At 38.7% G+C, this 22,710-nt stretch overlaps 1 protein-coding gene across 8 annotated transcripts in view; it reads right to left on the bottom strand.

Annotated features, from left to right (window-relative positions):
- Positions 1 to 22,710, bottom strand: part of CCDC171 (coiled-coil domain containing 171) — a 353,248-nt gene that overhangs the window by 151,109 nt on the left and 179,429 nt on the right. The gene's annotated exons all lie outside the window — the stretch shown is intronic.

Below are 22,710 nucleotides of genomic sequence, written 5' to 3' on the forward strand. Positions count from 1 at the left end.
ATGCATTAGAATATGTCATTCATACTGAACACTATGACACAAAAAATACATCACTTTTTTCTTCCTCTTAAAACCTAGCATAAATTCATTTCCTATTTACAACTACAGAAGCTTGTTACCTTAATGTCATACTATTTATATTCTCAGGCAAGAAAATATAATTTGCCTATTCAAAGCAATTAAAATTTCACAACTACAATTACTTATTTCCTCACAGGATTTCAGTAATCATCCTTCTCATAGAATGGACTTAAGGTCCCAGCATATCCAACATGGACTGCTTACTTCTAGATTCATCAGGTCTGTAATTAATAATTGTGTTTAATGTTGATAAATAAAATTGCCAGTGTGCTTTCTGCTAATTGGTATTTCAGATAATGGTTAATAGGTTTATTTATACCTTAATAAAAGTCGTGTAATTTAGTTTTCCCTCTGCTAGGCAGGTCCTAATCTGTCATTACTTGTCTTACAATACTATCCATGTAAAATGACACATGAAGAGAATTTTAATTCAGTAGTATGCTATTCCAAATTTTAAAAGCCTTTGTCACTGGAGTTAACTTAAATCTTGTCTTTACATCACAAGCACAAAAAGCATATTTGGCTAGTTTTATCCAATAGAAAAATGTTTTTGTAATTCTAAGGATATGTATAGCTCAACACTATGAAGCAACATGGACTTAGGGGTGATCTATCAGTGATTTTCTAAACCATAAAGAACCATCTCACAGCGGCTCTGTGTTCAAAAATTTGAGATTTGTTTTATTCCTTTAAAAGAAATAAAAGGAAAGGTAAAATTTTAAATTTATACAGCAGTTGGAATTTGAAAAAAACATTGTTTAGAAGATACACATAAAATAGAAATTGTTAATTGAACAAAAGCATTATATTCCCCATATAGAATTTATTTCTATTAGTTATTGTTGCATTGAATTCTAAGAATATAATACAAGGTAATATAAGTTGAATTCTATATTTTTCTCATAGACACACTGTCTGAGAAACCAAGGACAAAGGGCATACGAGGTATGGTTAAAATATACAGCTCCTTTGTCAATAGGTTATAATGAACAGATACAATGCAGAACACTGAGGTTAAAAAATTACTATACTATGCATTTAATAGGTGGCTGATGAGTGAATGAACAAGCAGTAAAATTTATTTTACCTATAACATTCAATATAATACACTATTCCAATGCCCAGTATAGTATCCCCTGTTTCTACAACTGGCTTGCAGCTCCTCAGCTCTGTCTTTTTTTCATCTCAGTAAACTCTTTTTATCCTTACAGTGCCAGCTTAGGATATATGGGTATTTTTTAATATGTTAAATGGATCAATTATATTTCTTTTTTACTTCCTTAGCAGCTGCAACAATGTTGAATACAAGAATGTATTTAATAATACCAAGAGAAACTAATTAATATTAATTTTTATTGTATATCCAAAGTTATTTTTTCAGTTAAACAAGATGGAAACTCTTTGTTTTAGGAAATTTTCAGGAATATGAAAGTAGCAAAATTTTCTTTTTTGTTAAAAAAAGCCTTTAAAAGAAAAATCAACTACAATTAAATTTTAATGAGAGGTTTTTAAATAAATCATAGAACCATGTTTATAGACCCTCGGCAGTCTGAAAGGTGAAATTAAGTGACAATCACCACCACTAAACCAGTATTACAGGGTATGTGAAAGGGATATCTGTACGTGGAAATGTTCTTAAGCCTAAATAGATTCCACCAGTGAAAATAAACCCACAGTAAAGGTAGTACATCAATTACTTACCAAGCAAGTATGAAATTAGAACAAAAGTAGTAAAACCAACTATACAAAAAATCAAGAAAGGGATACAGAAAAAAATGCAGATTATGACATCTAATACATAAAGTGTGAAAGAGAAAGGAGAAGAAAAAAAGAAGTACTTGTAGACTGTGTTTGAAATAGAGTGATTATCAACTTAATATGGACTGTTACATAGTTAGAAAACTATTGATGAACCTTATGGTAACCACAAACCTAAAGCCTATAATAGATACACTATTATTTTATTACTCTAATGGAATTTATTCTAAAATAAATTTTTAAAAAAGAAATCGAATCACAATACTAATGAAAATCATCATATAACAAGACTATGAGATAGGAAGAAAGAAACAGAGAGGAACTACAAAAAACTAACAGAAAACAATTAATAAAATGTCAATTTTAAGTACATACCTATCAAAAATAACCTTAAATACAAACAGACTGAATGCACCAATCAAAAGACATAGGGTGGCAGAATGGAACAAGAAACAAGACCCATCTATATGGCCTACAAGAGATTCATTTCAGACCCAAAAACATACAAAGACTGAAAGTGAAGGAAAAAGATACTTCATGCAAACAACAGGGAGAAAAAAAGCAGGAGTGGCAGTACTTTTATCAGACAAAACAGACTTCAAAACAAAGAGAGTAACAGGAGACAAAGAAGGATGTTACATAATGATGAAGAGGTCAATCCAACAAGAGGATATAAAAATTATAAACATCTATGCACCTAACATAGGATCACCTAAATATGTAAAACAAATACTAACAGAACAAAAGGGGGATAGACTGCAACACATTCATATTAGGGGACTTTAACATGTCACTTATATCAACAGAACAGATCACCCAAACAGCAAGTAAATAAGGAAACAGAGGCACTTAACAACACATTAGATCAGATAGACTTAACAGATACCTACAGAATATTATACCCCAAAGCAGCAGAATATACACATTTCTTTAGTGTACATGAGACATTCTCCTGAATAGATCACATACTAGGCCACAAAAAGAGCCTCAAAAAATTCAAAAAGATTGAAATTGTATCAAGAAACTTCTCAGACCACAATGGCATAAAACTAGAAATAAATTACATGAAGAAAACAAAAAACCCCATAAACACATGGAAGCTAAACACCCTGCTTCTAAACAATCAATGGATTAACAAACAAATCAAAACATAAGTCAAGCAATACATGGAGACAAATGAAAACAGAAATGAACAGCTAACATCATACTCAGTGGTAAAAAGCTGAAAGATTTTCCTCTATGACCAGGAAAAATACAAGGATGTCCACTCTCACCACTTTCATTCAACAAAGTACTGGAGGCTCTAGCTAGCAAATAATCCTAAAATTCATATAGAACCACAAAAAAACCCAAATAGCCAAAGCAAGCCTGAGAAGGAAGAACAAAGCTGAGGGGATTATGCTCCTCAACTACTGCAAAGCCACAGTAATCAAAACAGTTTGGTACTGGCACAAGAACAGACCCATAGACCAATGAAACGGACTAGAGAGCCCAGATACAAACCCACACATATATATCAATTAATATATGATAAAGGAGCCATGGATACACAATGGGGAAATGACAACCTCTTCAACAACTGTGTTGTCAAAACTGGAAAGCTACACATAAGAGAATGAAACTGGATTACTGTCTAACTCCATACACAAAAATAAACTTGAAATGGGTTAAAGACCTGAATGTAAATCATGAAACTATAAAACTCTTAGAGAAAACATAGGCAAAAATCTCTTGAATATAAGCATAAGCAAATTTTTTTCCTAGACATACCTCCTCAGCAAGGGAAACAAAATAAATATGAACAAGTGGGACTACATCAAACTAAAAAGCTACTGTACAGCAAAGGACATTATCAAGAGAACAAAATGACAACCTACAGTATGGGAGAATATATTTGTGAATAATTTATCCAGTAAGGGGTTAGTATCCAAAATATATAAAGAGCTCATATGCCAAAATATATAAAGAGCTTATATGCCTCAACACCAAAAAAACCAAATAACTCAAATAATGGGCAGAGGACCTGAACAGACATTTTTGCAAAGAAGAAATACATATGGCCAATAAGCACATGAAAATATACCCCAATCACTAATCATCAGGGAAATGCAAATCAAAACCACCATGTGATATCACCTGACACCAGTTAGAACGGCCACTATCCAAAAGACAAGAAATAACAAATGTTAGCAAGAATGTAGTGAAAAGGGAGCCCTCCTCCACTTTTGGTGTAAATATACATTGGTGCAGCCACTGAGGAATGCAGTATGGAGGTTCCTCAAAAAACTAAAAACAGAAATACCACAGGACCCAGTAATTCCACTTCTAGGAATTTATTAGAAAAATAAAATCCCTTATTTGAATAGATATGTACCCCTATGTTTATTGCTGCATTATTTACAATAGCCAAGATATGGAAGCAACCTAAGTATCCATCAATAGATGAATGGATAAAGAAGATTAGGTACATATATACAATGGAATATTATTCAGCCATAAAACTGGAAAGAAATCCTGACATTTGGGACAGCATGCATGGACCTAGAGGATATTATGCTAACTGAAATAAGGCAGGTGGAAAAAGACAAATGTCATATGATTTCACTTACTTGCAGAATATAAAAACAGAACAAAATGAACAAAATAGCAGTAGACTCATAGACACTGAGAAGTGACTATTGGTTACCATGGAGGAGAGGCTGTGGTGGTTAAGTGGAAAGGTGATGGGGATAAAAGGGCACAAATATTCTCAATCATAATGTAAGTCGGTCACACGGATGGTAATACAGCATGGAGAACACAGACAATGACTTGTAACATCTTCCTATGTTGACAGATAATAACTGCACCAGTGGGGGTGAGGATTTAATAATGTGGGTAAGTGGTGAACCACTATGTTGTATACTTGAGATCAATATAAGATTGTGTATCAGTGATACCTCAATTGAAAAAATAAGAAGAGACAATTTAAAAAAAGATTGTGTGTCAACTTTACTTCAAAAAAAGAAGTTAAAGCACAGTAGTATTCTACAAGGCATTATTCTGAATTTTAAGAAATGGAAAAAAGGCCTACACTCTTTAAGTTCCTCACTGCTGACTCAATGAATTATAGTAAAAGCACTAAATGATTTATGCTTTGATAATAAGTGTTTTCAAGATACACTCCACACTATACCGTACAGAGTACAACGAATGCAATATTAAATAAATGAAGAAAAATTCTCTACTGACATAGTTGTAGAATTATTTCTATGAGATAGAAATGAGAGAAAGAAATGTCATTAAAATGTGATCATGTCTAAACTTGTCCATTGTTTTAAATGTCTGACTTGTTATATTTAACAAATCATTGTTTATTTTAATACATCTGTTAGTCACTTTTCCCCAGTTAATAGCATGTGTCTTTCAAGAAAGGAAAGGACTTTATGTTCTGCCATTACTTTCTCCAATAGAAGGAACAATGTTGTATACCTAAGGTTAAAACCTTCGAAACAAATACATAAAGAACTGTTTCAACCAGTAGTTCTAAACCTGTGGGCTATGGATCTCAGGGAAGAAGGCAGGGGAGGCTGAAAAGTTATTTCAAGAGTCCCACCACTTTTCACTGAGCATAATACTCTCCAGCTCCATCCATGTTGCTGCAAATGGTTGGATTTTTCCACTTCTTATGGCTGAGTAGTATTCCATTGTGTATATGTACCACATCTTCCTTATCCATTCATCTACCGATGGACATTTAGGTTGCTTCCAATTCTTGGCTACAGTAAATAGTGCTGCGATAAACATAGGGGTGCATCTGTCTTTCTCAAACTTGATTGCTGCGTTCTTAGGGTAAATTCCTAGGAGTGGGATTCCTGGGTCAAAAGGTAGGTCTGTTTTGAGCATTTTGATGAACCTCCAAACTGCTTTCTACAATGGTTGAACTAATTTACATTCCCACCAGCAGTGTAGGAGGGTTCCCCTTTCTCCACAGCCTCGCCAACATTTGTTGTTGTTTGTCTTGTGGATGGCAGCTATCCTAACTGGTGTGAGGTGATACCTCATTGTAGTTTTAATTTGCATTTCTCTGATAATTAGCGATGTGGAGCATCTTTTCATGTGTCTCTTGGCCATCTGTATTTCTTTTTTGGAGAACTGTCTGTTCAGTTCCTCTGCCCATTTTTTAATTGGGTTATTTGTTTTTTGTTTGTTGAGGCGTGTGAGCTCTTTATATATTCTGGACGTCAAGCCTTTATCGGATCTGTCATTTTCAAATATATTCTCCCATACTGTAGGGTTCCTTTTTGTTCTATTGATGGTGTCTTTCGCTGTACAGAAGCTTTTCAGCTTAATGTAGTCCCACTTGCTCATTTTTGCTGTTGTTTTCCTTGCCCGGGGAGATATGTTCAAGAAGAGATCACTCATGTTTATGTCTAAGAGGTTTTTGCCTAAGTTTTTTTCCAAGAGTTTAATGGTTTCATGACTTACATTCAGGTCTTTGATCCATTTTGAGTTTACCTTTGTATATGAGGTTAGACAATGGTTCAGTTTCATTCTCCTACATGTAGCTGTCCAGTTTTGCCAGCACCATCTGTTGAAGAGACTGTCATTTTGCCATTGTATGTCCATGGCTCCTTTATCAAATATTAATTGACCATATATGTTTGGGTTAATTTCTGGGGTCTCTAATCTGTTCCACTGGTCTGTGGCTCTGTTCTTGTGCCAGTACCAAATTGTCTTGATTACTATGGCTTTGTAGTAGAGCTTGAAGTTGGGGAGTGAGATCCCCCCTACTTTATTCTTCTTTTTCAGGATTGCTTTGGCTATTCGGGGTCTTTGGTGTTTCCATATGAATTTTTGAATTATTTGTTCCAATTCATTGAAGAATGTTGCTGGTAATTTGAGAGGGATTGCATCAAATCTGTATATTGCTTTGGGCAGGATGGCCATTTTGATGATATTAATTCTTCCTAGCCATGAGCATGGGATGACTTTCCATTTATTAGTGTCCCCTTTAATTTCTCTTAAGAGTGACTTGTAGTTTTCAGAGTATAAGTCTTTCACTTCTTTGGTTAGGTTTATTCCTAGGTATTTTATTCTTTTTGATGCAATGGTGAATGGAATTGTTTTCCTGATTTCTCTTTCTATTGGTTCGTTGTTAGTGTATAGGAAAGCTAGAGATTTCTGCGTGTTAATTTTGTATCCTGCAACTTTGCTGTATTCCGATATCAGTTCTAGTAGTTTTGGAGTGGAGTCTTTAGGGTTTTTTATGTACAGTATCATATCATCTGCAAATAGTGACAGTTTAACTTCTTCTTTACCAATCTGGATTCCTTGTATTTCTTTGTTTTGTCTGATTGCCATGGCTAGGACCTCCAGTACTATGTTAAATAACAGTGGGGAGAGTGGGCATCCCTGTCTTGTTCTCGATCTCAGAGGAAATGCTTTCAGCTTCTCGCTGTTCAGTATAATGCTGGCTGTGGGTTTATCATATATGGCCTTTATTATGTTGAGGTACTTGCCCTCTATTCCCATTTTGCTGAGAGTTTTTATCATGAATCGATGTTGAATTTTGTCAAATGCTTTTTCAGCATCTATGGAGATGATCATGTGGTTTTTGTCTTTCTTTTTGTTGATGTGGTGGATGATGTTGATGGATTTTCGAATGTTGTACCATCCTTGCATCCCTGGGATGAATCCCACTTGGTCATGGTGTATGATCCTTTTGATATACTGTTGAATTCTGTTTGCTAATATTTTATTGAGTATTTTTGCATCTACATTCATCAGAGATATTGGTCTGTAATTTTCTTTTTTGGTGGGGTCTTTGCCTGGTTTTGGTATTAGGGTGATGTTGGCTTCATAGAATGAGTTTGGGAGTATTCCCTCTTCTTCTATTTTTTGGAACACTTTAAGGAGAATGGGTATTATGTCTTCTCTGTGTGTCTGATAAAATTCCGAGGTAAATCTGTCCGGTCCCGGGGTTTTGTTCTTGGGTAGTTTTTTGATTAGTCTTTCAATTTCTTTGCTCGTAATTGGTTTGTTTAACTTTTGTGTTTCTTCCTTGGTCAGTCTTGGGAGGTTGTATTTTTCTAGGAAGTTGTCCATTTCTTCTAGGTTTTCCAGCTTGTTGGCATATAGGTTTTCATAGGAGTCTTTAATAATTCTTTGTATTTCTGTGGAGTCTGTTGTGATTTTTCCATTCTCATTTCTGATTATGTTGATTTGTGTTGATTCTCTTTTTCTCTTAATACGTTGGGCTAGAGGCTTATCTATTTTGTTTATTTTCTCAAAGAACCAGCTGTTGGTTTCGTTGATTTTTGCTATTGTTTTATTCTTCTCAATTTTGTTTATTTCTTCTCTGATCTTTATTATGTCCCTCCTTCTGCTGACTTTAGGTCTCATTTGTTCTTCTATTTCCAGTTTCGATAATTGTGGTGTTAGACTATTCATTTGGGATTCTTCTTCCTTCTTCAAGTGTGCCTGGATTGCTATATACTTTCCTCTTAAGACTGCTTTCGCTGCGTCCCACAGAAGGTGGGGCTTTGTGTTTTTGTTGTCATTTGTTTCTATATATTCCTTGATCTCTATTTTGATTTGTTCATTGATCCATTGATCATTTAGTAGCATGTTGTTAAGCCTCCATGTGTTTGTGAGCCTTTTTGTTTTCTTTGTAGAATTAATTTCTACTTTTATACCTTTGTGGTCTGAAAAATCGGTTGGTAGAATTTCAATATTTTGGAATTTACTGAGGCTCTTTTTGTGAGCTAGTATGTGGTCTATTCTGGAGAATGTTCCATGTGCACTTGAGAAGAATGTATATCCTGTTTCTTTTGGATGTAGAGTTCTGTAGATATCTATTAGGTCCATCTGTTCTAGTGTGTTGTTCAGTGCCTGTGTGTCCTTACTTATTTTCTGCCCGGTGGATCTATCCTTTGGGGTGAGTGGTGTGTTGAAGTCTCCTAAAATGAATGTGTTGCAGTCTATTTCCCTCTTTAGTTCTGTTAGTATTTGCTTCACATATGCTGGTGCTCCTGTATTGGGTGCATATATATTTAGAATGGTTATATCCTCTTGTTGGACTGAGCCCTTTATCATTATGTAGTATCCTTCTTTATCTCTTGTTACTTTCTTTGTTTTGAAGTCTATTTTGTCTGATATTAGTACTGCAACCCCTGCTTTCTTCTCGCTGTTGTTTGCCTGAAATATGTTTTTCCATCCTTTGGCTTTTAGTCTATACTTGTCTTTGGGTTTAAGGTGAGTTTCTTGTAAGCAGCATATAGATGGGTCTTGCTTTTTTATCCATTCTATTACTCTGTGTCTTTTGATTGGTGCATTAAGTCCATTTACATTTAGGGTGACTATTGAGAGATATGTACTTTTTGCCATTGCAGGCTTTAGATTCGTGGTTACCAAAGGTTCAAGGTTAGCTTCTTTAGTATCTTACTGCCTAACTTAGCTCGCTTATTGAGCTGTTATATACACTGTCTGAAGATTCTTTTCTTCTCTCCCTTCTTATTCCTCCTCCTCCATTCTTCATATGTTGTGTGTGTTGTTCTGTGCTCTTTTTAGGAGTGCTCCCATCTGGAGCAATCCCTGTAGGATGCCATGTAGAGGTGGTTTGTGGGAAGCAAATTCCCTAAGCTTTTGCTTGTCTGGGAATTGTTTAATACCACCATCATATTTAAATGATAGTCGTGCTGGATACAGTATCCTTGGTTCAAGGCCCTTCTGTTTCATTGCATTAAGTAAATCATGCCATTCTCTTCTGGCCTGTAGGGTTTCTGTCAAGAAGTCTGATGTTAGCCTGATGGGTTTTCCTTTATAGGTGACCTTTTTCTCTTTAGCTGCCTTTAACACTCTTTCCTTGTCCTTGATCCTTGCCATTTTAATTACTATGTGTCTTGGTGTTGTTCTCCTTGGATCCTTTCTGTTGGGGGTCCTGTGTAATTCCATGGTCTGTTCGATTATTTCCTCCCCCAGTTTGGGGATGTTTTCCGCAATTATTTCTTCAAAGAGACTTTCTATCCCTTTTCCTCTTTCTTCTTCTTCTGGTACCCCTATAATACGAATATTATTCCTTTTGGATTGGTCACATAGTTCTCTTAGTGTTGTTTCATTCCTGGAGATCCTTTAATCTCTCTCTATGTCAGCTTCTATACGTTCCTGTTCTCTGGCTTCTATTCCTTCAATGGCCTCTTGCACCTTATCCATTCTGCTTATAAATCCTTCCAGGGGTTGTTTCACTTCTGTGATCTCCTTCCTGACATCTGTGATCTCCCTCCGGACTTCATCCCATTGCTCTTGCATTTTTCTCTGCATCTCATCCCATTGCTCTTGCATTTTTCTCTGCATCTCTGTCAGCATGTTCATTATTTTTATTTTGAATTCTTTTTCAGGAGGACTGGTTAGGTCTGTCTCCTTCTCAGGTGTTGTCTCTGTGATCTTTGTCTGCCTGTAGTTTTGCCTTTTCATGGTGATAGAGATAGTTTGCGGAGCTGGTACGAGTGACTGCTGGAAGAGCTTCCCCTCTTGTTGGTTTTTGGCCTTCCTCTCCTGGGAGAATAGCAACCTCTAGTGGCTTATGCTTGTCAGTTGTGCACAGACAGGGCTTCTGCTACCTGCCTGTTTGCTATGGAGTTTATCTCCACTGTTGCTGTGGGCGTGGCCTGGCCAGGGCTGCTCCTCCAAAGTGGTGGAGCCCCGTTGGAGGGGGAGCGGCCGGGAGGCTATTTATCTCCATAAGGGGCCTCTGTGCTCCCTGTTGCCCAGGGGGTTAGAGTGCCCAGAGAACCCCAGATTCCCTGCCTCTGGTCTAAGTGTCCTGTCCTGCCCCTTTAAGACTTCCAAAAAGCACTCTCCAAACCAAAACAACAACAGCAACAATGAGAGAGGGAACAGAAAGAATGGAAAGAAAAAAAAAAAAAAAAGGAAAAAACAAGCGATTTTTTTTTTTTTTTTTTTTTTTTGTCCTCAGGTGCCGGTCCCAGGCACCCGCTCACTGGTCCTGCTGCCCTGTCTCCCTAGCACCAGGGTCCCTGTCCTTTCAAGGCTTCCAAAAAGCACCCACCCACCGGTCCCGCAGGGAAGGAACGCTCGATATTCTTTGTCCTCAGGCACTGGTCCCAGGCACCCGCTCACCAGTCCCGCCGCCCTGCCTCCCTAGCACCGGGGTCCCTGTCCCTTCAAGGCTTCCAAAAAGCACTCGCCAAAAAGAGAGAAAAAAAGGGGAAAAACGCGCGATTTCTTCCGTCCTCAGGTGCCGGTCTCAGGCACCCACCCACCGGTCCCACAGGGAAAAACGCGGGATATTCTTTGTCCTCAGGTGCCGGTCCCAGGCACCCGCTCACCAGTCCCGCCGCCCTGCCTCCCTAGCACCGGGGTCCCTGTCCCTTTTAGGCTTCCAAAAAGCACTCGCAGAAAAGAGAAAAAAAAAGGGGAAAAACACGCGATTTCCTCTGTCCTCAAGTGCCGGTCTCAGGCACCCGCCCACCGGTCCCGCAGGGAAAAACGTGGGATATTCTTTGTCCTCAGGCGCCGGTCCCAGGCACCCGCTCACCAGTCCCGCCACCCTGCCTCCCTAGCACTGGGGTCCCCGTCCCTTCAAGGCTTCCAAAAAGCGCTCGCCAAAAAGAGAAAAAAAAAAAAAAAAAAAAAAAGGGGAAAAACGTGCGACCTCCTCCGTCCTCAGGCACCGGTCTCAGGCACCCGCCCGCCGGTCCCGCAGGGAGAAACGCGGGGTGTTCTTTGTCCTCCAGCGCCGTTCCCAGGCACCTGCTCACTGGTCCCGCCACCCTACCTCCCCAGCAACGGGGGCCCGTCCCTCTAAGGCTTCCAAAAAGCGCTCGCCAAAAAAAAAAAAAAAAAAAACCGCTCCGGTTTCTCTCCACCCGCCGGGAGCCGGGGGGAGGGGCGCTCGGGTCCCGCCGGGCCAGGGCTTGTATCTTACCCCCTTCGCAAGGCGCTGGTTCCTTGCAGGTGTGGATGTGGTCTGGATGTTGTCCTGTGTCCTGTGGTCTCTATTTTAGGAAGATTTTTCTTTGTTATATTTTCATAGCTCTATGTGTTTTTGGGAGGAGATTTCCACTGCTCTACTCACACCGCCATCCTGGCTCCGCCCTCAAGAGTCCCACCACTTTTAACTGCAATGACTATTGCCATTTTTATCCTTATTTGGCCCTAAAAGTTCTACACAGCATGAGGAATATATTCTTATGATGTTGTAATGAAATTCAAAGTCCTTTAAAACATCACATAAGTCAACTGCTACTAAAAATAAATGGTCATGTGGGGAAAACACAATCCACAGTGTGTTCTCTTATTAAAATGGAATCCTCGAGGGCGGAGCCAGGATGGCGGCGTGAGTACAGCAGTGGAAATCTCCTCCCAAAAACACATAGATCTATGAAAATATAACAAAGAAAACTCTTCCTAAAATAGAGACCAGAGGACACAGGACAACATCCGGACCACATCCACACCTGCAAGAACCCAGCACCTTGCAAAGGGGGTAAGATACAAGCCCCGGCCCGGCGGCACCCGAGCGCCCCTCCAACCGGCTCCCGGCGGGTGGAAAGAAACCGGAGCGGTTATTTTTTTTTGGCGAGTGCCCTTTGGAAGCCTTAAAGGGACAGAGACCCCAGTGCTAGGGAGGAAGGGTGGCGGGATCGGTGAGCGGGTACCTGGGACCGGCACCTGAGGACAAACAATATCGAGCGTTTTTCCCTGTGGGACCAGTGGGCGGGTGCCTGAGACCGGCGCCTGAGGAAGGAGGAAATCACGCGTTTTTCCCCTTTATTTTTTCACTTTTTGGCGAGTGCTTTTTGGAAGCATTAAGAGAACAGGGACCCTGGTGCTAGGGAGGCAGAGCAGCAGGACCGGTGAGCGGGTGCCTGGGACTGGCACCTGAGGAAAAAGAATATCGCGCGTATTTCCCTGCGGGACCGGTGGACGGGTACCTGAGACCGGCGCCTGAGGACGGAGGAAATGACGCGTTTTCCCCTATATTTTTTCTCTTTTTGGAGAGTGCTTTTTGGAAGCCTTAAAGGGACAGGGACCCCGGTGCTAGGGAGGCAGAGCAGCAGGACCGGTGACTGGGTGCCTGGGACAGCACCTGAGAACAAAAAAATCACATATTTTTTCCCATTTTTTTCTTTTTGCTGTTTCCTCTCTCATTGTTGCTGTTGTTGTTTTGGTTTGGAGAGTGCTTTTTGGAAGTCTTAAAGGGGCAGGACAGGACACTTAGACCAGAGGCAGGGAATCTGGGGATCTCTGGGCACTCTAACCCCCTGGGCAACAGGGAGCACAGAGGCCCCTTATGGAGATAAATAGCCTCCCGGCCGCTCCCCCTCCAACGGGGCTCCACCACTTTGGAGGAGCAGCCCTGGCCAGGCCACGCCCACAGCAACAGTGGAGATAAACTCCATAGCAAACAGGCAGGTAGCAGAAGCCCTGTCTGTGCACAACTGACAAGCATAAGCCACTAGAGGTTGCTATTCTCCCAGGAGAGGAAGGCCAAAAACCAACAAGAGGGGAAGCTCTTCCAGCAGTCACTCGTACCAGCTCCGCAAACTATCTCTATCACCATGAAAAGGCAAAACTACAGGCAGACAAAGATCACAGAGACAACACCTGAGAAGGAGACAGACCTAACCAGTCCTCCTGAAAAAGAATTCAAAATAAAAATAATGAACATGCTGACAGAGATGCAGAGAAAAATGCAAGAGCAATGGGATGAGATGCAGAGAAAAATGCAAGAGCAATGGGATGAAGTCCGGAGGGAGATCACAGATGTCAGGAAGGAGATCACAGAAGTGAAACAACCCCTGGAAGGATTTATAAGCAGAATGGATAAGGTGCAAGAGGCCATTGAAGGAATAGAAGCCAGAGAACAGGAACGTATAGAAGCTGACATAGAGAGAGATTAAAGGATCTCCAGGAATGAAACAACACTAAGAGAACTATGTGACCAATCCAAAAGGAATAATATTCGTATTATAGGGGTACCAGAAGAAGAAGAAAGAGGAAAAGGGATAGAAAGTCTCTTTGAAGAAATAATTGCGGAAAACATCCCCAAACTGGGGGAGGAAATAATCGAACAGACCATGGAATTACACAGGACCCCCAACAGAAAGGATCCAAGGAGAACAACACCAAGACACATAGTAATTAAAATGGCAAGGATCAAGGACAAGGAAAGAGTGTTAAAGGCAGCTAAAGAGAAAAAGGTCACCTATAAAGGAAAACCCATCAGGCTAACATCAGACTTCTTGACAGAAACCCTACAGGCCAGAAGAGAATGGCATGATTTACTTAATGCAATGAAACAGAAGGGCCTTGAACCAAGGATACTGTATCCAGCACGACTATCATTTAAATATGATGGTGGTATTAAACAATTCCCAGACAAGCAAAAGCTTAGGGAATTTGCTTCCCACAAACCACCTCTACATGGCATCCTACAGGGATTGCTCCAGATGGGAGCACTCCTAAAAAGAGCACAGAACAACACACACAACATATGAAGAATGGAGGAGGAGGAATAAGAAGGGAGAGAAGAAAAGAATCTTCAGACAGTGTATATAACAGCTCAATAAGCGAGCTAAGTTAGGCAGTAAGATACTAAAGAAGCTAACCTTGAACCTTTGGTAACCACGAATCTAAAGCCTGCAATGGCAAAAAGTACATATCTCTCAATAGTCACCCTAAATGTAAATGGACTTAATGCACCAATCAAAAGACACAGAGTAATAGAATGGATAAAAAAGCAAGACCCATCTATATGCTGCTTACAAGAAACTCACCTTAAACCCAAAGACAAGTATAGACTAAAAGCCAAAGGATGGAAAAACATATTTCAGGCAAACAACAGCGAGAAGAAAGCAGGGGTTGCAGTACTAATATCAGACAAAATAGACTTCAAAACAAAGAAAGTAACAAGAGATAAAGAAGGATACTACATAATGATAAAGGGCTCAGTCCAACAAGAGGATATAACCATTCTAAATATATATGCACCCAATACAGGAGCACCAGCATATGTGAAGCAAATACTAACAGAACTAAAGAGGGAAATAGACTGCAACACATTCATTTTAGGAGACTTCAACACACCACTCACCCCAAAGGATAGATCCACCGGGCAGAAAATAAGTAAGGACACACAGGCACTGAACAACACACTAGAACAGATGGACCTAATAGATATCTACAGAACTCTACATCCAAAAGAAACAGGATATACATTCTTCTCAAGTGCACATGGAACATTCTCCAGAATAGACCACATACTAGCTCACAAAAAGAGCCTCAGTAAATTCCAAAATATTGAAATTCTACCAACCGATTTTTCAGACCACAAAGGTATAAAAGTAGAAATTAATTCTACAAAGAAAACAAAAAGGCTCACAAACACATGGAGGCTTAACAACATGCTACTAAATGATCAATGGATCAATGAACAAATCAAAATAGAGATCAAGGAATATATAGAAACAAATGACAACAAAAACACAAAGCCCCACCTTCTGTGGGACGCAGCGAAAGCAGTCTTAAGAGGAAAGTATATAGCAATCCAGGCACACTTGAAGAAGGAAGAAGAATCCCAAATGAATAGTCTAACACCACAATTATCGAAACTGGAAATAGAAGAACAAATGAGACCTAAAGTCAGCAGAAGGAGGGACATAATAAAGATCAGAGAAGAAATAAACAAAATTGAGAAGAATAAAACAATAGCAAAAATCAACGAAACCAACAGCTGGTTCTTTGAGAAAATAAACAAAATAGATAAGCCTCTAGCCCAACGTATTAAGAGAAAAAGAGAATCAACACAAATCAACATAATCAGAAATGAGAATGGAAAAATCACGACAGACTCCACAGAAATACAAAGAATTATTAAAGACTCCTATGAAAACCTATATGCCAACAAGCTGGAAAACCTAGAAGAAATGGACAACTTCCTAGAAAAATACAACCTCCCAAGACTGACCAAGGAAGAAACACAAAAGTTAAACAAACCAATTACGAGCAAAGAAATTGAAAGACTAATCAAAAAACTACCCAAGAACAAAACCCCGGGGCCGGACAGATTTACCTCGGAATTTTATCAGACACACAGAGAAGACATAATACCCATTCTCCTTAAAGTGTTCCAAAAAATAGAAGAAGAGGGAATACTCCCAAACTCATTCTATGAAGCCAACATCACCCTAATACCAAAACCAGGCAAAGACCCCACCAAAAAAGAAAATTACAGACCAATATCTCTGATGAATGTAGATGCAAAAATACTCAATAAAATATTAGCAAACAGAATTCAACAGTATATCAAAAGGATCATACACCATGACCAAGTGGGATTCATCCCAGGGATGCAAGGATGGTACAACATTCGAAAATCCATCAACATCATCCACCACATCAACAAAAAGAAAGACAAAAACCACATGATCATCTCCATAGATGCTGAAAAAGCATTTGACAAAATTCAACATCGATTCATGATAAAAACTCTCAGCAAAATGGGAATAGAGGGCAAGTACCTCAACATAATAAAGGCCATATATGATAAACCCACAGCCAGCATTATACTGAACAGCGAGAAGCTGAAAGCATTTCCTCTGAGATCGAGAACAAGACAGGGATGCCCACTCTCCCCACTGTTATTTAACATAGTACTGGAGGTCCTAGCCATGGCAATCAGACAAAACAAAGAAATACAAGGAATCCAGATTGGTAAAGAAGAAGTTAAACTGTCACTATTTGCAGATGATATGATACTGTACATAAAAAACCCTAAAGACTCCACTCCAAAACTACTAGAACTGATATCGGAATACAGCAAAGTTGCAGGATACAAAATTAACACGCAGAAATCTCTAGCTTTCCTATACACTAACAATGAACCAATAGAAAGAGAAATCAGGAAAACAATTCCATTCACCATTGCATCAAAAAGAATAAAATACCTAGGAATAAACCTAACCAAAGAAGTGAAAGACTTATACTCTGAAAACTACAAGTCACTCTTAAGAGAAATTAAAGGGGACACTAATAAATGGAAACTCATCCCATGCTCATGGCTAGGAAGAATTAATATCGTCAAAATGGCCATCCTGCCCAAAGCAATATACAGATTTGATGCAATCCCTCTCAAATTACCAGCAACATTCTTCAATGAATTGGAACAAATAATTCAAAAATTCATATGGAAACACCAAAGACCCCGAATAGCCAAAGCAATCCTGAAAAAGAAGAATAAAGTAGGGGGGATCTCACTCCCCAACTTCAAGCTCTACTACAAAGCCATAGTAATCAAGACAATTTGGTACTGGCACAAGAACAGAGCCACAGACCAGTGGAACAGATTAGAGACTCCAGAAATTAACCCAAACATATATGGTCAATTAATATTTGATAAAGGAGCCATGGACATACAATGGCAAAATGACAGTCTCTTCAACAGATGGTGCTGGCAAAACTGGACAGCTACATGTAGGAGAATGAAACTGGACCATTGTCTAACCCCATATACAAAGGTAAACTCAAAATAGATCAAAGACCTGAATGTAAGTCATGAAACCATTAAACTCTTGGAAAAAAACATAGGCAAAAACCTCTTAGACATAAACATGAGTGATCTCTTCTTGAACATATCTCCCCGGGCAAGGAAAACAACAGCAAAAATGAGCAAGTGGGACTACATTAAGCTGAAAAGCTTCTGTACAGCGAAAGACACCATCAATAGAACAAAAAGGAACCCTACAGTATGGGAGAATATATTTGAAAATGACAGATCCGATAAAGGCTTGACATCCAGAATATATAAAGAGCTCACACGCCTCAACAAACAAAAATCAAATAACCCAATTAAAAAATGGGCAGAGGAACTGAACAGACAGTTCTCTAAAAAAGAAATACAGATGGCCAACAGACACATGAAAAGATGCTTCACATCGCTAATTATCAGAGAAATGCAAATTAAAACTACAATGAGGTATCACCTCACACCAGTAAGGATCACCACCATCCAAAAGACAAACAACAACAAATGTTGGCGAGGCTGTGGAGAAATGGGAACCCTCCTACACTGCTGGTGGGAATGTAAATTAGTTCAACCATTGTGGAAAGCAGTATGGAGGTTCATCAAAATGCTCAAAACAGACCTACCATTTGACCCAGGAATTTCACTCCTAGGAATTTACCCTAAGAACGCAGCAATCAAGTTTGAGAAAGACAGATGCACCCCTATGTTTATCGCAGCACTATTTACAATAGTCAAGAATTGGAAGCAACCTAAATGTCCATCAGTAGATGAATGGATAAAGAAGTTGTGGTACATATACAGAATGGAATACTACTCAGCCATAAGAAGTGGACAAATCCAACTATTTGCAGCAACATGGATGGAGCTGGAGAGTTTTATGCTCAGTGAAATAAGCCAAGCGGAGAAAGAGAAATACCAAATGATTTCACTCATCTGAGGAGTATAGGAACAAAAGAAAAACTGAAGGAACAAAAGAGCAGCGGAATTACAGAACCCAAAAATGGACTAACAGGTACCAAAGGGAAAGGAACTGGGGATGGGTGGGCAGGGAGGGATAAGGGGTGGGGAAGAAGAAGGGAGGTATTAAGATTAGCATGCATGGGGGGGAGGGAGAAAGGGGAGGGTGGGCTGCACAACACAGAGAGGACAAGTAGTGACTCTACAACATTTTGCTAAGCTGATATACAGTAACCGTAATGTGGTTGTTAGGGGGGACCTGATATAGGGGAGAGCATAGTAAACATAGTATTCTTCATGTAAGTGTAGATTAAAAATTAAAAAAAAAAAGAAAGAAAGAAAGAAAGAAAAGGGGGATTACTCCTTGATAGGGTAAAACTATTGGTAAATCAAAGATCAACGCATGCTTTAAATATCCTTAATGTTGATCACTTAAAGGGTGTCAGATGATCAGCTATGGAGGTACTCTTTTCTGATAATATTCCTTTCTCTTAATAAAAAAAAAAAAAAAAGCAGTTACTGTGTGCCAACCTCCAATGAGTTCTGCACGGTGGTATAGAGGGCATGTCAAAGTGTGGGCAAAGGGTCTGTTTGTTTCTATGCAGAAGATCAAGGCCTAGCCTGGATATCCAGAAAATGAACTAAGATACGATATGAGGAGGAGCTTCCGGCATCAGCACTCTCTGGAGGACTCGTGCCAGGGGATGATCATCAAAAAGCCTCCACAGGGATCCGGGCGATGCTGCGGCTGTGGCTGCGTCCACCCCACCGTCTCCTGGACTTGCCATAGGAATGAGGAGGGAGATGTCTAGGCTGGCATGTGCATACAGTGAGACAACGAATTTGACCGGATCTGTACTGTTGGAACTCAACCAGGAGTTGGGAGGGGTGCAAGTTGTAGCACTCCAAAATCTCATGACTATAGACTATCTACAGTTAAAAGAACATATGGGATGTGAACAGATCCCAGAAATGGGCTGCTTTAATTTGTCTGATTGTTTAAGTACAATTGGACAATATCCATCCTATCATAGATAAATTTTCACAAATGCCTAGGGTGCCTAAATGGTTTTCTTGGCTTCACTGGAGATGGATGGTAATTATAGATTTGCTTTGTTTATGTCACCGTATTCCTATTATGTTAATATGTGTGTGCAAATTAGTTAGTAGTTTAAAACCTATACATACTTTAGGTACTCTACAAGAAGATATGTCAAAGAAATAATCAATCCTCCCATGTTTTCTTCCATATGCTACCTCTATAGCTTTTCTTCTTCCTTCCTAATTACAACCCTTAAATAGAATTCGTGCCTCATATCGAATTTACCGAGTATCATAATTCCTCCAGGTGGTAAAGATACCTTGAGACAAGTGCTGAGCATAGAAGCCACAGGGCATAAATCTGCAAAGAAGTAAAAAGCTAACCTTTTCAAACAATATGGCTTCTCTCTCACTTACCAACTTTACATTTCCCTGTATGGCCCCAGAAGAGGACTGGTTAGCCAGAGACGGGTAAGATTCCTCAAGGGAGGAACAACCTAAGACAGGCACAGTCGCAGGGGGGCCATCAGGTGAGATTTTGGGGATCAACAGAGGTGAGGCTCAGAACCTCACCCCCCCTGCTTTGAGAGAAATCTTCTGCATCCGTGGATGTCTTGCTGCCCTTGTCTAGCCTGGATTAATACTTAGTCCATAGGCACACACCTGATCATCTGGTCATCTACATTTGCCCTCTTACAGCACTAAGCTATGTTTTCTACCTTTATCTTGCATCTACCTACCACTTCAGCATTTTATTAAAAATAAAAATAATAATAATAATAGAGGGAGAAATGTGGGATCAACATATAAATCAAGTACAAAAATCAAACAAATATTCATATTTGACCTGATTGTTTATAGGTCATAATGCATGATCAAAACCAAAAGTTTCTGTGATGACTGCCCTTGTACTGTTCACCATGTAAGAATTTATTCACTATGTAAGAATTCGTTCACCATGTAAGAACTTGTTCGTTATGCTTCAGAAGATTGGAGATTGACGAGAATTAGGCTTGAGATGGATTAATGATTGTACATTGAGCATTGACCCCCCTATACTGAATTTTATTGTTGTTAACAACCATTTGATCAATAAATATGAGAGATGCCCTCTCAAAAAAAGAAAATCAAACGAATATTCATATTTGACCTGATTGTTTATAGTTCATAATGCGTGATCAAAACCAAAAGTTTCTGTGATGAATGCCCTTGTACTGTTCACCATGTAAGTATTTATTCACTATGTAAGAATTCGTTCACCATGTAAGAACTTGTTCGTTATGCTTCAGAAGATTGGAGACTGACGAGAATTAGGCTTGAGATGGATTAATGATTGTACATTGAGCATTGACCCCCCTATACTGAATTTTATTGTTGTTAACAACCATTTGATCAATAAATGAGAGATGCCCTCTCAAAAAAAAAAAATGGAATCCTCACACTCATAAAGATCAAGAACTAAGAACACTGAACCATGAAGTGATCTTCTAGAAGGCATAATATATGTCAAGTTGGACATCAAATTTTTCTATGTAGAAGAGATGAAAATCATTAAGTCACAAGTATACACTGCTGCAAATGTAATTAAAGCTTCTATAGTTCACTTTACAAGGTAAAGGTAGGTATCCCTCCAAAAATACCAGAATTCTCCAAGTCTTTTAAATTGAAAACCTATTGTGGTTAAGTTTTTTGTCCTAAAGTCAGTGAGTTCATCTTTGGTCAGGCCAACATATTCAATAAAACTTACATGAAAAGGAAAAAGGATTGTGAATTCATGTTTCAAATTTGATGCCATATGTTTGAAAGTTCCTGAAAGAGTAGACCTTAGAAGTTTTCATCATGAGGGAAAAAAAAATTGTTACTATGTATGGTGACAGATTTAACTAGATTTAATTATTGTGGTGATCATTTTGTGATACATACCAATAATGAATCATTATGTTGTACAACTGAAACTAATATAATGTTATATGTCAATTATACCTCATTTTGTAAAAAAGCAACATTCATAGCAGCATTATTTACAATAGCCAAGTGTCCATCGATAGATGAATGGATAAAGAACAGTGTATAATGGAATATTACTATTCAACCATAAAAAAATGAAGAAATCCTACCACTTGTAACAACATGGATGGACTTTGAAGGTATTATGCTAAGTGAAAGAAGTCAAAGATAAATACTGTATGATTTCACTCATATCAAAACAAAAACAAAAACAAATACAAAACAAACTCATAGAAAAAGAAAGCAGAATTGAGGATATCAGAGGTAGAAGGTGGGAAGAGGGGGAACTGGAGAAAGGTGGTCAAGAAAGGTGTAAGTTCCAGTTGTAAGTTAAATAAGCACTGGGGGTGTAATGTACAACATGATGACTAGAGCTAACTGCTGTATGATACACATGAGAGTTGCTATGTGAGCACATCCTAAGTGTTCTCATCACAAGGACAAAATACTGTTTTTCTTTTTTTCCCTTCTTTTCTTTTTGTATGCATCTGAGAAGATGGATATTAGCTGAACCAATTGTAACCATTTCACAATATGTGTAAATCAAATGATCATGTTGGACACCTTGTAAAGTTGTATGCAAAGTGATGTATGTCAATTATTTCTCAATAAAAACTGGGAAAAAAACAGTTAATGAAGTTCCTTTTATCTTCATAGCATCAATTTTTTTCATTTAGTCAATAAGTATTTATTGAGCATCTATTATACTCCAGCCACTTTAATTATGTGTAATTGATACATAACATTGTATTAGTTTCAGTTGTACAACATAATGATTCAAACATGTTGTATATTGCAATAAATATATTCCCAGAAATAGAATTGATGGGTCATACAGTAGTTTTATTTTTAATTTTCTTAGGATCCTCCACACTGTTTTCCCCAGTAGATGTACCAATTTACATTCCCACCAATAGTGCACAAAGTTCCCTCTTCTCCATGCCCATGCCAGCATTTTTTTCTCATCTTCTTGATGATGGCCATTCTAACAGCCAGGAGGTGGTATCTCATTGTGCTATTAATTTGCATTTCTGTAGTGACTAGTGATTTTGAGCATCTTTTCATGTACCTGTTGGCTTTGTGCATATTCTCTTTAGAAAAATGCCTTTTTGGGTCCTTTGCCCCCTTTTTAATTGGGTTATTTGGTTTTTTTTTGCTATGGAGTTGTATGAGTTCTTTATATATTCTGGATATATACTTTTCAGCTATGGTTTGCAAATACTGTTTCCATGACATACACTGTCTTTCATTTTGTTGATGGTGTCCTTTGATGTGCAGAGCTTTGTAGTTTGATGTAGTTTCACTTCTTTTTCTATTTTGTCGTTTGTGCTTTAGAT

This window comes from Manis javanica, chromosome 2 (genome assembly GCF_040802235.1).
Source record: "Manis javanica isolate MJ-LG chromosome 2, MJ_LKY, whole genome shotgun sequence".
Classification (NCBI taxonomy): Eukaryota; Metazoa; Chordata; class Mammalia; order Pholidota; family Manidae; genus Manis; species Manis javanica.